The sequence below is a fragment of the Hyaena hyaena genome, unplaced genomic scaffold, assembly GCF_003009895.1.
Source record: "Hyaena hyaena isolate Hyena2069 unplaced genomic scaffold, ASM300989v1 scaffold_2069, whole genome shotgun sequence".
Classification (NCBI taxonomy): Eukaryota; Metazoa; Chordata; class Mammalia; order Carnivora; family Hyaenidae; genus Hyaena; species Hyaena hyaena.
In genome coordinates, this window is record NW_024082703.1 from 72,729 (window position 1) to 87,246 (window position 14,518).

A 14,518-nucleotide genomic window follows, 5' to 3' on the forward strand; every position below is an offset into this window, starting at 1 on the left:
TTTCAAAAGCACCTGGGGTATACATGAAGGGTTTTTTTTTTCCCATTCCCCAGATCATTTAATTCTATTGGATTTTCTCCTCAGCCTATAAAGATCTTCAAACATTGATCATCTTAAGATGGGGGGGGGATGGGACAAGCAAATAATATATTTCTAAAAGCCTTAACCTGTATTCAGCTATAGTCTTCTAACTATCACATCACATTTCTTTCCTTTTAGAAAAACCTCTGAGTAGAATTCCCATTCAGGCAGCTAACTTTGTCAGCCTCCAGATATCAGCTTAGCATGCTACCTTCTTTTTCTTTGGGTGGGGGAGGGAATTATTTTTTCCCAAATTTGTTGAGAAATAATTGATATATATTACTTTATAAAGTGCACAACATGATGGCTTTACCTGTATTGTGAAATTATTATCTCAACAGGTTTAGTTTCATCCGTCATCTCTTTGAGATAGAACTAAAAAACAAAAAAAAAAAACAGAAAACAATTTCTCCTTCTTATAAGACTTAGGATCTACTGTCTTAAAAACTTTCCTCTAGTCAGACAGCTGTATTAAGTACAATCATCATGCTGTACATTACATTCCTAGCATGTATTTGATTATCCCTCCCCCCACCTCCGACAGCCACAGGTCTGATCTATTTTTTTTAATGAATTTGTCTTGTTTTAGTTTTTTATTAGATTCCACAAGTGAGATCATCCAGTGTTTGTCTTTCTCTGACTTAGCAGAATGTCTTCAAAATCCATCCACGTTGTCACAAATAGTAGGACATTTCCTCATTATACACACACACACATATGTATATGTATATTAGGTTTTAAATTTTAATTCCAGAAGGCATACAGTGTTGTATTAGTTTCAAGTGTACAATATAGTAATTCTATCATTATTACCCAGTGCTCTTTATGAAAAGTATACTCTTACTCGCTTCATTTATTTCACCCATTCCCCCTCTGTTATGCTATATTTTAAATGTGTACACTCAGTTAAAGTCATTTTTCAACATTATTTTTTTCAACATTTTTTTCACTTGAGGCATACCTCACAGAATACAAGGTTCTAAAAGATACACATATAAAACATTCCATCCAAGAAAAATAGAATGCACATTTCTTCAAGTACACACAGAAGAATTAAATCACATGAAAAGAGACATAACAAGTATTACAGATTTAAGATACATGAAGACTTATTTACCAACCTCAGAAGTGCACTGAACAGGCAGGGTTCTTTAGGAGAGAGTTTTCCAAGAACAAAGGATCTGGTGGGCATCATTTCTTCCTTCTAACCTCCCATGGTAGCTAGACACCTGCAGGAACCTGCACAAGCATCTTCCACCTAGCTTGCTAACACCACAAACCCTGACCCCACATTTTCCTGCAGATTTGCCCCAATCTCCCTCATCCCCCGTCCCCAGGAAGGAGTTCCTTCGAAGTAGCTTCTGTACCATCTCATCCTGCAAGCAGCCTTAGCCAGGACTGCCAGCACTCCAGAGTGATTCCTGCTTTGGGCAGAGGGAAAAATGACACACAGAAGGGCAACAGCAGTGCAGACAGAGTGCCCTGTCAGACACTGCATCTGTAGCCCAAACAGATTGTCTGGGGGCAGGTAAGTAATCTGACTTTCTGTACCACCTGCCAACAAAAACCTCTCAAGGAATAGAATAGGGAGAATAGCTCTGCAATTTGGGGGTCATTGCATGTACCATAAATTGGGGGTGGGGTATTGTTTGCCTATAGGACCATCCCACCAATGAAAACCTCTCAGGACACAGCATAGGGAGAGAGAAAGTCCTGTGGTTTGGTATTATCACAGCCCCAGGAAATGTACTAAGGGGCAGGAATCCAATCTAAATGCTGATACTGCTCAACCCGTAAGTCCATGGTGGCTGCAGACTGGGTCCTTAAAAGCCCTGGGACCAAACCCTGCCCACAACAGGTAAAGTAGGCCATTGCAGCTGATTGGACTGAAGGCAGACAAGACTCAGCCAGAAAAGTAAGGCACATGCAACCCACATATGACACATCTATAAAGTGTCTTGGTTCAGATGAACAGAAGACATTGCACTACAAGGCACCCCAGGAACACTTCTTCAGAAGGCCACTACTTTCAAGATCAGGAGACGTAGTTGATTTCCTAATACATGGAAACACTCAAAGTTTTACAAAATGAGGAGACAGGAATATTCCCCAAATTAAAGAACAGGACAAAATCAAGAAAGAGAGCTAAATGAAAGAGTAATAAGCAATATGCCTGATAAAGAAATCAAAGTAATAGTCATAAAAATACTCACTGGACTTGAGAAAACAGTGGACAATCTCAGTGAGACCTTTAATAAAGAGATGGAAAATGTGAAAAAGAACCTGTCCAGGTTGAAGAACTCAAAAACTGAAATTAAAAATAAATTAGAAACAATCAAGAGCAGATTAGAGAAAACAGAAGAATGGGACAGCAAGCTGGAAGACAGAGTAATGGAAAGCAACCAAGCTGAACAGCAAAAAAGAAAATAATAAAAAAAAATACAGTATCAACCACATCATCAAGCATTATAAAAGTTGCATAATAGGGATCCCAGAAGAAGAGTGAGAATTGGGCACAGAAAAACTATTTGAAGAAATAATAGCTGAAAACTCCCTTAATCTGAGTAAGACAGATACCTAGATCTAGGAGGCACAGAGGTCCACATCAGTATATAATAACTAAAATGGTGAAATGTAGTGATAGGGAATTTTAAAATAAAAGAACATAGTTACATACAAGGGAAATTCCATGAGTCTGTCACTTGATTTTTCAGCAGAAACTCTGTAGGCCAGAAGCAAGTGGCATGATAGATTCAAAGTGCAAAAAGGAAAAAAGTCTGCAAACAAGAACGCTCACACATTTAGACTGTCATTCAGAATAGAAAGAGATCAAGTTTCCCAGACAAAAGTTAAAAGAGTTAATCACCATTAAACCAGCCTTACAAGAAATGTTAAGTGAATTCTTTCAGTAAAAATGATGGCCCTAAACAGAAGTAAGGAAATTAAGAAAGGAAAAACATTCACAGGTAATTACAAACATAATAAAAGAGGTAGGTTAATCACTTGTAAAACCAGTACAGAAGTTAAAACACAAAGCAGTAAAATCAATTATATAAATCAGGGTATTCACAGAATAAAATGATGTAAAATATAACATCATTTAGGGGAGTAAAAAATTTAGTGCATTTAGAATGGATTCAGACACTATCAACTTAATATAGACTGCAGTATTCCCAAGATGTTATATGTGAGTCTTAATGGCAACCACAAATCAAAAAGCTGTAATAGATACACAAAAAAGAAATAGAAAAAAATACAATTATATCATGAAAGCAAACTATCAAATCATAAAGGATGAGAGTAAGAAAAGAAAGGAACTAAAAGAAATAGAAAAACCACCATAAATCAAGTTAAAAAAATGGAAATAAGCATATACCTATCAATAATTACTTTGAATGTAAATGGATTAAATGCTCCATGGAAAAACACAGGATGCCTGAATGGGAGAAAAAAAGCAAGACCGATCAATATACTGCCTAGAAGAAGGTGACTCCAGACCTAAAGACATAGGCAGATTGGAAGTGAAAGGCAGAATACATTTAACATGAAAATGGAAGCAAAATAAAAAAACTAGGGTAGAACTACTTCTATCAAACAAAATAGAATTTAAAACAAAGAGTGTAACAATAGAGAAAGAAAGAAACGGCATAATGATAAAGGGAACAATCTAACACGAGGATATAACAATTGTAGATATTTATGGATCCTGTATGGGAGTGTCTTAACACATGAAACAACTATTAACAAACATACAGGAAGAAATTGTCAGTAATACAATAATAGTAGTATATTGTAATACCCCACTATCAATGGATAGATCATCCAGATAGAAAATAAAACAACAATGGTTTTGAATGATACACTGGGCTAGATGGACCTAACAAATATATTCAGAACTGTTCAAAAATAGTAGACTACACATGTTTTTCAAGTGTGCATGGAACATTTTCCAGAATCAACCACATGTTAGGTCACAGAACAAGTCTCAACAGATTCAAAAAGGCTGAAATCATACCATATGTATTTTTAGACTAGAACACAGTGAAATTAGAAATCAATCACAACAGGGGCACCTGGGTAGCTGAGTTCAGGTCATAATCTCACAGTTTGTGAGTCTGAGCCCTGCATAGAGCTCTATGCTGGCAGCTCAGAGCCTAGATCCTGCTTTGGATTCTCTGTGTGTGTCTCTTTCTGCCCCTCCTCTGATTGTGCTCTGTCTCTCAAGAATAAATAAACATTAAAAAAAAAAAAAGGAGGATGGTCAAAAAAAATCAATCACAAAAAAATCTGCAAGGAACATAAATACATGGAGACTAAATAACTTGCTATTAAATAATGAATGGATTAACCAAGAAATCAAAGAGGAAATCAAAGAATACATTGGCATAAATGAAAAAGACAAAGTTCTAAAATCTTTGAGATGCAGAAAAAACTATTCTAAAACTTATACAGAGAAAAAAAAAACATAACCCAAAGCCAGTAGAAAGAAGGGAATAATAATAATCAGAGCAGAAATAGATGAAATGGAGACTAAAAAGCAATAAAATAGATCAGTGAAACCAGGAACAGTTTCTTTAAAAAGATCAATATTGAGAAAACTTTAGTCAGACTCAACAAAAAAAGAAGAGTGAGGATCCAAATTAAAAAAATCAGAAATAAAGGAGGATAAATAAACTGACACCACAGAAATCCAAAGATTATTAAGAGAATACTAGGAAAGAAGTATAAGCCAAGAAATTGGACTATCTAAAACATGTGGATAAATTTCTAGACATATATAATCTTCCAAAACTGAACCTGGAAAAAATAAAAATGTGAACAAACTAATTACTAGCAATGAAAAACTCCCAACAAACAATAGTCCAAGACCAGATGGCTTCACAGGTTAATTCCCCCAAATATTTGAAGAAGAGTTAGTAACTATTCATCTCAAACTACTCCCCCCCCCAAAAAAAAAAGAGGATGGAAAGCTTCCTAATCCATTCTGTGAGGTCAGCATTACCCCAATGCCAAAACCAGGTAAAGACACTACAAAAACAAACAAAAAAACTACAAACCACTATGTCTGATGAACATAGATGCAAAAATCTTTGACAAAATATTAGGAAACCCAATCCAAAAGTATTTTAAAAAATCATTTACCATGATCAAGTGGAATTTATTTCAGAGATACAAAGATGGTTCAATATTGCAGATAAATCAACATGATACATCACATTAAGAAGAGGAAGGATAGAAGCACCTAGGTGGCTCAGTCAGTTAAGTGTCCAACTTTTGCTCAGGTCATGATCTCATGGTTCTTGGATTAGAGCCCTGCATCAGGCTCGGTGGACAGCTTGGAGCCTGGAGCCTGTTTCAGATTCTGTATCTCCTTCTCTCTCTGCCTCTCCCTTTCTCTCTCTCTCTCTCTAAAATAAAAATTTAAAAAAAAAGAGGAAGGATAAAAACCACATGATCATCCCAATATATACAGAGGAAACATTTGACAGAGTACAGTACCCATTCATGGAAGAACTCTCAACAAAGTATGTTTGAAGAGACTATACCTCAAAATAATAGAGACAACTTATGGAAGACCCATAGCTAATATTAGGCCCAGTGGTAAAAAAACTGAAAGACAATGAAGTTCACTCTTAGTTTTGTTCAACATAGTACTGGAAGTCCTAGCCACAACAATCAGACAAGAAAAAAAATAAAAATCATCCAGATTCATAAGGAAAAAATAAAACTTTCACTATTTGCAGATGACATTATACTTTATGTATTAAATCCTAAAGATGCCACTGGGGCGCCTGGGTGGCTTAGTCGGTTAAGCGTCCGACTTTCGCTTAGGTCATGATCTCGCGGTTCGTGGGTTCGAGCCCCGCGTCGGGCTCTGTGCCGACTGCCAGCTCAGAGCCTGGAGCCTATTTCAGAGTCTGTGCCTCCCTTTCTCTCTGACCCTCCCCTGCTCACGCTGTGTCTCTCTCTCTCTCTCCTAGAAATAAATAAAACATTAAAAAAAAAATCCTAAAGATGCCACCAACAAGCTCAACAGTTAAAAAATAATATAAAGAATTATGTTGTATTTTTATACACTGATAACAAAGTAGCAGAAAGAGAAATTAGGAAAACAATCCCATTTTCTCTCACAACAAAAAGAAGAAATACAAACTTAAGTGTAAAATTAACCAAAAGGGTGAAAGACTTGTACTCTGAAAACTATGAAACACTGATGAAAGAAATTATAGGTGACACAAAGAAATGGAAAGATATTTCATGCTCATGAATTGGAAGAACGAATATTGTTAAAATATCCATCTACCTATTGCAGTCTTGGATTTAATGCCATTTTTATCAAAGTACCAAAAATATTTTTAACAGAAGTAGAACAAATATCCTAAAATTTGTATGGAACCATAAAAGACAAACAGCCAAAGCAGTCTTGATAAAGAAGACTATAACTGGCACTATCACAACCCCAGGTTTCAAGATACACTACAAAACTGTAGCAGTCAAAACAATATAGCAATAGCAGAAAAGAGACATGTACATATCAGTAAAACAGAATAGACAGTCCAGAAATAAACCCACACTTATATGGTTATTTAATCTGTGACAAAGGAGGTAAGAATATACAATGCATGAAAGACAGCTGTTCAACAAATGGTGTTGAGAAAACTGGACAGCTACATGTAAAAGAATGAAATTTGACCTAAATGTGAGACTTGAAACCAAAAAACTCCTAGAAAAAAAAAACATAAGCAGTCATTTCTTTGAGATCAGACATAGAAACATTCTTAAAAGATACATCTCTTCTGGCAAGGGAAACAGGAAGCAAAATTAAAATATGGACAACACCAAAATAAAATGGTTTTGCACAAGGAAGGAAATCATTAACAAAATGAAAAAGCAATCTACTGAATAGAAGAAATTTACAAATGATATATCCTATAAGGGGTTATTACACAAAATAAACAACTTTTATAAGTCAACACACATACACACAAAATAATCCAATAGGCAGAGGACCTGTATAGACATTTTTCCAAAGAGACATACAGATCTCCAACAGACACATGAAACGATGCTCAACCTCACTAATTATAAGGGTAGTGAAAATCAGAACAATGAGTTACCTGTCACCTCACATCTGTCAGAATGGCTAAAATAAAAAACACAAGGTATAGCCATCCTGGGTGAGGATGTGAAGAAAATGTATCTCTTGTGCACTGATGGTGGAAATGCAAATTTATGTTGCCACTGTAGGAAACAGTATGAAGACTCCTCAAAAAATTAAAAATAGAATTACTACACAATCCATTAATTCCACTACTATTTATACCCTAAGAAAATGAAAATATTAATTCAAAAAAATCACCCCTATTTTTATTGTAGCATTATTTACAATAGCCAAATATAGACACAATCCAAATCTACTTTAATAGATGAATGGATAAAGAAGTGGTTATATATAAAATGGAAAGAATGAAATCATGTCAATTGCAACAACATGGCTGGATATAGAAAGTTACTTAATGCTAAGTGAAATAAGTCAGTCAGAGAAAGACAAACACTGTATGATTTCAATGATAATGGGTAAGTTAAGAAGCAAAACAAATGAATAAGAAAATAGAGACAAAGAAAAAAAAGGAACATAGTGAGGAAACTGCTGGTTACCAGAGACTAAGTGAATTGGGATGGGTGAGATAAAGGGGATTAAGAGGCACAAACTTCCTGTTACAGAATAAGTCAGGGAGATAAAAAGATAGCACAGGGAATGTAGTCAATAAGATTGTAAAAATATACTTTGGTGACAGATGATGATTACACTTGCTGTGGTGAGCAATGAGTAATGTATAGAATTGTTGAATCATTATATTATACATTGGAGATTCCTAACACTATATGTTAATTACACTTGAATAAAAAGATTTTAAATCAGTATTAATGTAAGGATAGTGTGCTACAGTAGATATAAAGATTGGAAATGTCATAAAAAATCAATATGGATATGTTAGTTACTTGTTATATTTTTTTAGAAAATCTGGTTTTAATCATTCTGTGGTTGTTTTCATTTTATTAAAATATTAGAGTCATCTTGCCAATGTCCACAAAAATCCTGCTATTTTAATTGGAATTGCATTAAATCTACAGATGAATTTGAGTAAAAAATATCATAATAACACTGCTTTTTCAAAGTCAGTGAACAAGGACATACCTCATCAAGTTATTTACCACTTTACATTCTCTTAGTCATATGTGTAGCTTCCACTTTGAAAATTTTTCCACACCTTTTGTTGAATTTATCTATAACATAAATTTTTGATGCTCTTAATACAAGGTATGTTTAACTTTTTTGTTTTCTAATTATTTTTCACTCATATATTTAAATGGGATAGATTTTTGTACATTGGGAATGTGTCTTACAGTCTTGCTATTGCTACATTCATTCATTACTTTTAATAGGCTTTTTCTAGATTTCTTAGAACTTTTTGTGTGCAGGAAGAAAAAAGTAAATGAAAAATCAAACCACCTACTGAGAGACAATGATTTTAACATGTATCTGACACAGGACTTATATCCAAAAGATATAAAGCATTTTTACAACTACTTCACCACAACCACCACCACCACCATAATAGTAATAAAAAGAACACTTGCAAATAGGCTAATGTTTGAAACAGATGCATAATGATGTAAGATATATGAACCACAAGCAGATGAAAAGCTGTTCAACATTATTAGTTATCAGAGAAATGCAAATTAAAATCTCAGAGCTATCAGTACACACACTACATTGACTAAAATCAAAAATCCTAAAAAATCTCAAGATTTTTCAAGGTTGGGGAGTTGTCAGAATTCTTACATGTTGCTGATGAATTTGTAAATCATACAGCCACTTTGGAGAGCTCTTTAGCAATTCCATAATCTTAACCCAAAGAAATGCAAATGCATGCCCACTAAAATACTTATATAGAAGCGCTCACAGTGGCTTTATTCATGGTAGCCCCAAGTAGGAGACAACCCAGTGTCCATCAGGCCATGAACATGACAAACAAATCATGATATGTGCATACAACAAAATAAAAGGGACAAAGTACTTTTGTTTCAGATGTCTTTTCTAAGAAGATGGATTTTTTACAATTCAGTAAAACAGTGTTTGCTAGAAAAATGAACATTCAGTATGTTTATTTCAACGTTTGGTATAATAGTCATTTTGAATTATATGTTTTGGTGGTATTTAAGAACACTGACTTTTTTTTTAACTTTTAAAAAAATGTTTATTTATTTTTGAGAGAGAGAAAGACAGAGACAGAGTGCAAGCTGGAGAGGGGCAGAGAGAGAGGGAAACAGAGAATCTGAGGCAGGCTCCAGGCTCTGAGCTGTCAGCACAGGGCCCGACATGGAGCTTGAACCTGTGAACTATGAGATCATGACCTGAGCTGAAGTCAGAAACTTAACCAACCAAGTCACCCAGGCACCCTCCAAAAACAGACTCTTGAGGCAGACTGCTTAGATTTGAATCTTGCTTTTCTCTTATGGATAATAATTTTCTCTCTCACTGCCTAAGGTTTGTACCTATAAAATGATTATAATAATAATAGTTGCCACAAAAGATTATTGCATTAAATTAATTGGTATGGTTAAGCAGGTTTCAAACATTAGCAAATCAAAGTATTGTTTAAGGCTAGATTTTAAGTATTATTAAACTTTCTGTATGTCCTGGTTTTCATGTTTCTTGTGTCCATATATTCTTTCTCTGGATCCTTATGAAGTGATTAAAGTTTTTAACTTTTGGCTCCTTAACTGTTAGGACCCTATGTCTTGCATTATAATGTTTTAATAGTTAGATTTACAAGTTGAGCTTGTATATATAAATTCTAAAGTTAATAAATATCTTTACTGGGGCACCTGGGTGGCTCAGTCACTTAAGCCTCCTACTTCGGCTCAAGTCATCATCTTATAGTCCATGGGTTCGAGCCCTGCATCAGGCTCTGTGCTGACAGCTGGGAGCCTGGAGCCTGCTTCAGATTCTGTGTCTCTCTCTGCTCCTCCCCATTTATGCTCTGTCTCTGTCTCTCAAAAATAAAAAGTTAAAAATATTTAAAAATAATATCTTTACTTCTCCTTAAATTCAAAGACTGTGAAGTCTTATTTCCCATCACCCTTAGAGCACATTTATAGTTGTCAAATTTTTTAAAATTTCTAGTTTGTGTTAGAACCTGCAAATAAACATTATAAGATTTTATTAAAAATAGATTTATCCTTCTGTTCCTTATTCTCCCGTCTTTGATTGGTTTTAGACCTGGTACTTTTCTTCCTCTATGTAAATTCAAGTTTCTATTTGGTATAATTTTTCTTGATCTCCAAGAGCTTTTTCACTGTTCTTTTACTGCAAGTCTACTAGTGACAAATTATTTCAGCCTTTGTTCCTGAAAAAATCTCTACTTCACCATCATTTTTGAAGGATGGTTTTTCTGTTTGCTAGTTATATAGTTCCAGGTTGACATTTTTTTTAAAATGTTTTTTCATTATCTTTTGTCTGGCTTTATTTCTGTTGAAAAGCCTCAGTCTTTGTTCCTCTGTGTGTAATTTGTCTTTTTTTTTTTTCTCCGGGAACTTTAAAGTTTTTCTCTTTATCACTCATTTACAAAAATTTCAGTTTGTGATGAATTATGGTATTTTTTTGTTGGTTTGTCCTGACTTTAGTTTGCCGAGTTTGTTGGATTAGGGAGTTTATGATTTTCATTTAACCAATGAAAGATTTAGTCATTATTTGGTAAATATTTTTCTTCCTTTGCAACTTCCCTCTGGGATCCCACTGACATGTGTGTTATATGATTTCTGTTTTCTCCCTAGTCTCTGAGTGGCTGTTTTCAGTCTCCCCCCATCACACGATTCATTTTTAATAGTTCCTGTTGTGATATCTTCACATTTATTGTTTTTTCCATAGTTTTTAATTTGTTTTAAACCTACTTAGTGAATGTTTCAAATTAGATACTATATTCTTTAGCTTTAGAAGTTGCATTTGGTTCTTTTTTTTAATAGCTTCCTTTATTTTTTTTTTTCACTTACCGTGTTTTAAATTCTTAGAGAACATTTGAAATACCTATCTTAAGGCTCTTATCCACCATCTCTGTTTTTTCCACATCTGTTTCTATTGACTGATTTTATCCTAGTTATGTCATATTTTTTTACCTGCCTAGCAATTTTGATTGAATGCTAAGATTTATTAATGTTCTACTACTGAGTGTCCGAATTTTGTTACCTTTCTTTAAAGTGTTGACATTATTTTAGCAACTATTTAAATTACATGTAGATCAGCTTGATCATTTGAAAGCTAGTTTTCAAATTTTCTTAGGTTTAGATTTTCACCCTTAGTATTCCATTCTTTCCGTCAATAATTATGGTAAGTTACATGGCAGAGAGGCTTTGCAGATGTAATTAATGTTATTAGTCAGTTGACCTTTAGATAGTAAGATTATCTTAGATATTCCAGGTGACCTTGAACTAATCAGATGAGCCTTTAAAAGATGAAGCAGAAAGGAAAGTAAGAAAGATTATAAGTACAAGAAAGATTGAATATGCCATTATTGGCTTTGAATATGAAGGAGACCACAAGCTGAGGAATGTGAGAAGCCTCCAGAACCTGAGAATAATCCCCATCTAATAGCACAGAAGCAGAGACCTCCTGCCTACAAAATGGAACTGAATCTGCTAACAATCTAAATGAGCCTTGAAACAGATTTTTTCCCAGAAGCTCCAGACAAGAGTGCAGATAAGTGGGCACCCTTGTGAGACCATAAGCGGAGAACCCAGTTAACACACACTATGCCCCAACTTGTGATCCATAGAAACTATAAGAAATGGACATTGCATTATTCAGTTAAGTTTGTGGTAATATATTATGGCAGCAATAGAAAACTAATATATAGCCTCAGGGACAACTAATTTCAACATGTTTTGTGAATCTTTTACTGTCGCCATGATATAAACAACACACCTACTCATATGCACATGCACACATACATGTAATCTCAGAGCTCTCAATTTGTGGTCGTTTAGATAGGCTCTTTCTCTGCTTTTAGTGCCTTTGATTATCAGCATTCTCACTGAGCCTTGCCATTAGTTTGTATCATGTTATATTAATCCTCTCTATTGTATGTCACCCTCAGCATTTTGTTTTACTTTTTTTCTTCCCCACTTCTTTCTCTTTCTGTGTGTGTGATGCTTCTCACAGTCCCTTGGTTTACTCTTAATCCAATAACATAATTATATACACAGTTAATTAAACAACATGTGTATATTTTTCTTCTCAGTCAAGAAAACACATTGCATTACATGAGGTGTTTATATTTTCATTGCATATGGACTGCAGAGTGGCATGTGGATGCCTCTCTAACGTTGGATAACTTAACAAAAAATCACTTACTAGTGGTGCATGACACTTGAGATTGAAGAAAATTTGGCTTCTGAGAAACTGAATTATTACCGTATTTGGTTTTGAGAATTAGATTTGATATGGTTTTACTTTATTACCATCAAGAGAAAGGTTATATTAACACCAACACTCATAATTTAAATGTGGTTTTAAGTGCTTTGTTGACAGAGGGATTATAATGCATCAGTCTGCATGTTTATGTGAATTGAAAATTTTATGTTTTCCTTTTTTTTCTATGTAGCTTGCTCCATCTTGTAATGATGAATACAAGCCATAAGTTTAAGAGTCACTATAGATTTCATTCTGTTGTTTACATCCAAGTACTGGTTCATCCCTGAGAAAGTTCATGTTTTCTGGTATCTTTACTATTGACCCGAAAGTGGTGAAATAGATTTGATTATTAAGAACTATATATTAGCTGCTATACCAAAAAAAAAAAAAAAAAAAAAAAGGCAAAACTTTTAACTATATACACTTTTCAGAGGTCTAACTTGCCCTTTGGAGGAAGATGTTTCTCCTATCCCTGGCATTTGCTGTGAAGAGCTGCCTTTCAAGAGCACCTTGAGTGCTCTCAGAACAGATTTGCTCATTTTTGGATCCTTACATTGGCACAGTCCTTCATGAAGAGAAGGTCCTCAGGAAATTGTTCTGAATAAACCTTTTAGGCATTTGCACTCATTTGTTGTTTAGAGGATAATTTTGAAACTGTTGAGTAAATTTGGCAAACAGGAACATTTTGACATTTTAACAGAATCTGATCTGCAGATTCCGTTGACACCTGGAAATAACTGTCACTACGTGTGTGTGTGTGTGTGTTAGGAGGAACAACACCTTTGTTTCCACAAAATGAAACTTTGAACTCTAATACAATCAATGTATGATTGAAGTTTATGCTTCTTAAAAACACTGATTTATTTGAAACCTGTTTTAGTTTGGCTAGGGTTTGTAGTTGGAGCAATCATTAACTAATGTAGTGCGAATGAGCTTATAAAATATAACTCTATGAAATAAAATATTTTTATTAAAGCTAGACGAAGTCAAAGACATTTGGTGTTTTCATTCTCCAAAGAAAGGACCTAAAATGTGGTCTCTTAAGTTATCAAAAAAGCCTATTTTAATACAGTTTGGAAATATTTTATCTACCCAATATTTATTCTTTTATGAGACTAGTTCTACAGAGAGTCATCTTCTTTTATGAAAATAACTCAGCAAAAGTCATTTTTCTTTCCTGTTGACATTTAAATCTTAGTATCCACATCTTTATTGAGTCATATTTAGCTGATCGTGTTTATGAAGCTAATCTGTAAGGTTAAAAAAAAGAAGAGAATATATGCATAGTATTTAAAAGATAGCACTAACAAAATCACTGCTATATTTAAAAAATAGAGTATAACAATGCTAAATAGCTTACTATACTCTAAACATTTCAAATGTATTAGTTAAAAAGTAAATCTATTAATGTTTTTCCCAGAAATTCGTTATTGCATTGGATTCCTCTAATATGAGCATAGTTTAGATGTATTATTAAGATACTGGTTGAGAAAATTCTCAGTAGTTATTTAATTTATTCTAATTAATAAATGCCTATATTCTAAATGTGTTTGTTGATAAGGCTCCCCAGGCTCTGATTCAGTAATTTCATACAACAATCATATATCAAATGACTACCGTATGTCAAGCCCTGTTCTGAATATTGAGAAAACAATAAAACATTCAAATTCATACCCTCAAGCTATATTGTAAGAAAGGATATAGGCAATGTACAATGTACAGACATATAGTAATGTCAGGTAATGATAACTTTGAAAAGAACAATCAACAAACATATGGGATAGACACAGGCAAGTAGAGAGACATGGGCGTGGCCAGGGAAGAACTGTCTAAGGAGGTACTATTTGAGTAGACGACTAGAAGTGCCAGGACAGAGCCTGCAGACTCCTGAAGAGGGAGGGTCCAGGGGGGGAGCAGCAGTTTGTCAGGCAAGATGGTGTGTCTGAGGATGAGGGAGGAGGC

General features: G+C 34.4%; 1 long non-coding RNA gene across 1 annotated transcript in view; it reads right to left on the reverse strand.

Annotated features, from left to right (window-relative positions):
* LOC120227196 overlaps nucleotides 1-458 on the reverse strand; it is a 50,537-nt gene extending 50,079 nt beyond the window's left edge. Inside the window, exon 1 of the long non-coding RNA XR_005527202.1 lies at nucleotides 395-458. This is a non-coding gene — a long non-coding RNA (uncharacterized LOC120227196). The remainder of the gene's footprint in view (nucleotides 1-394) is intronic.
* Between the last annotated feature and the right edge of the window lie 14,060 nt (nucleotides 459-14,518).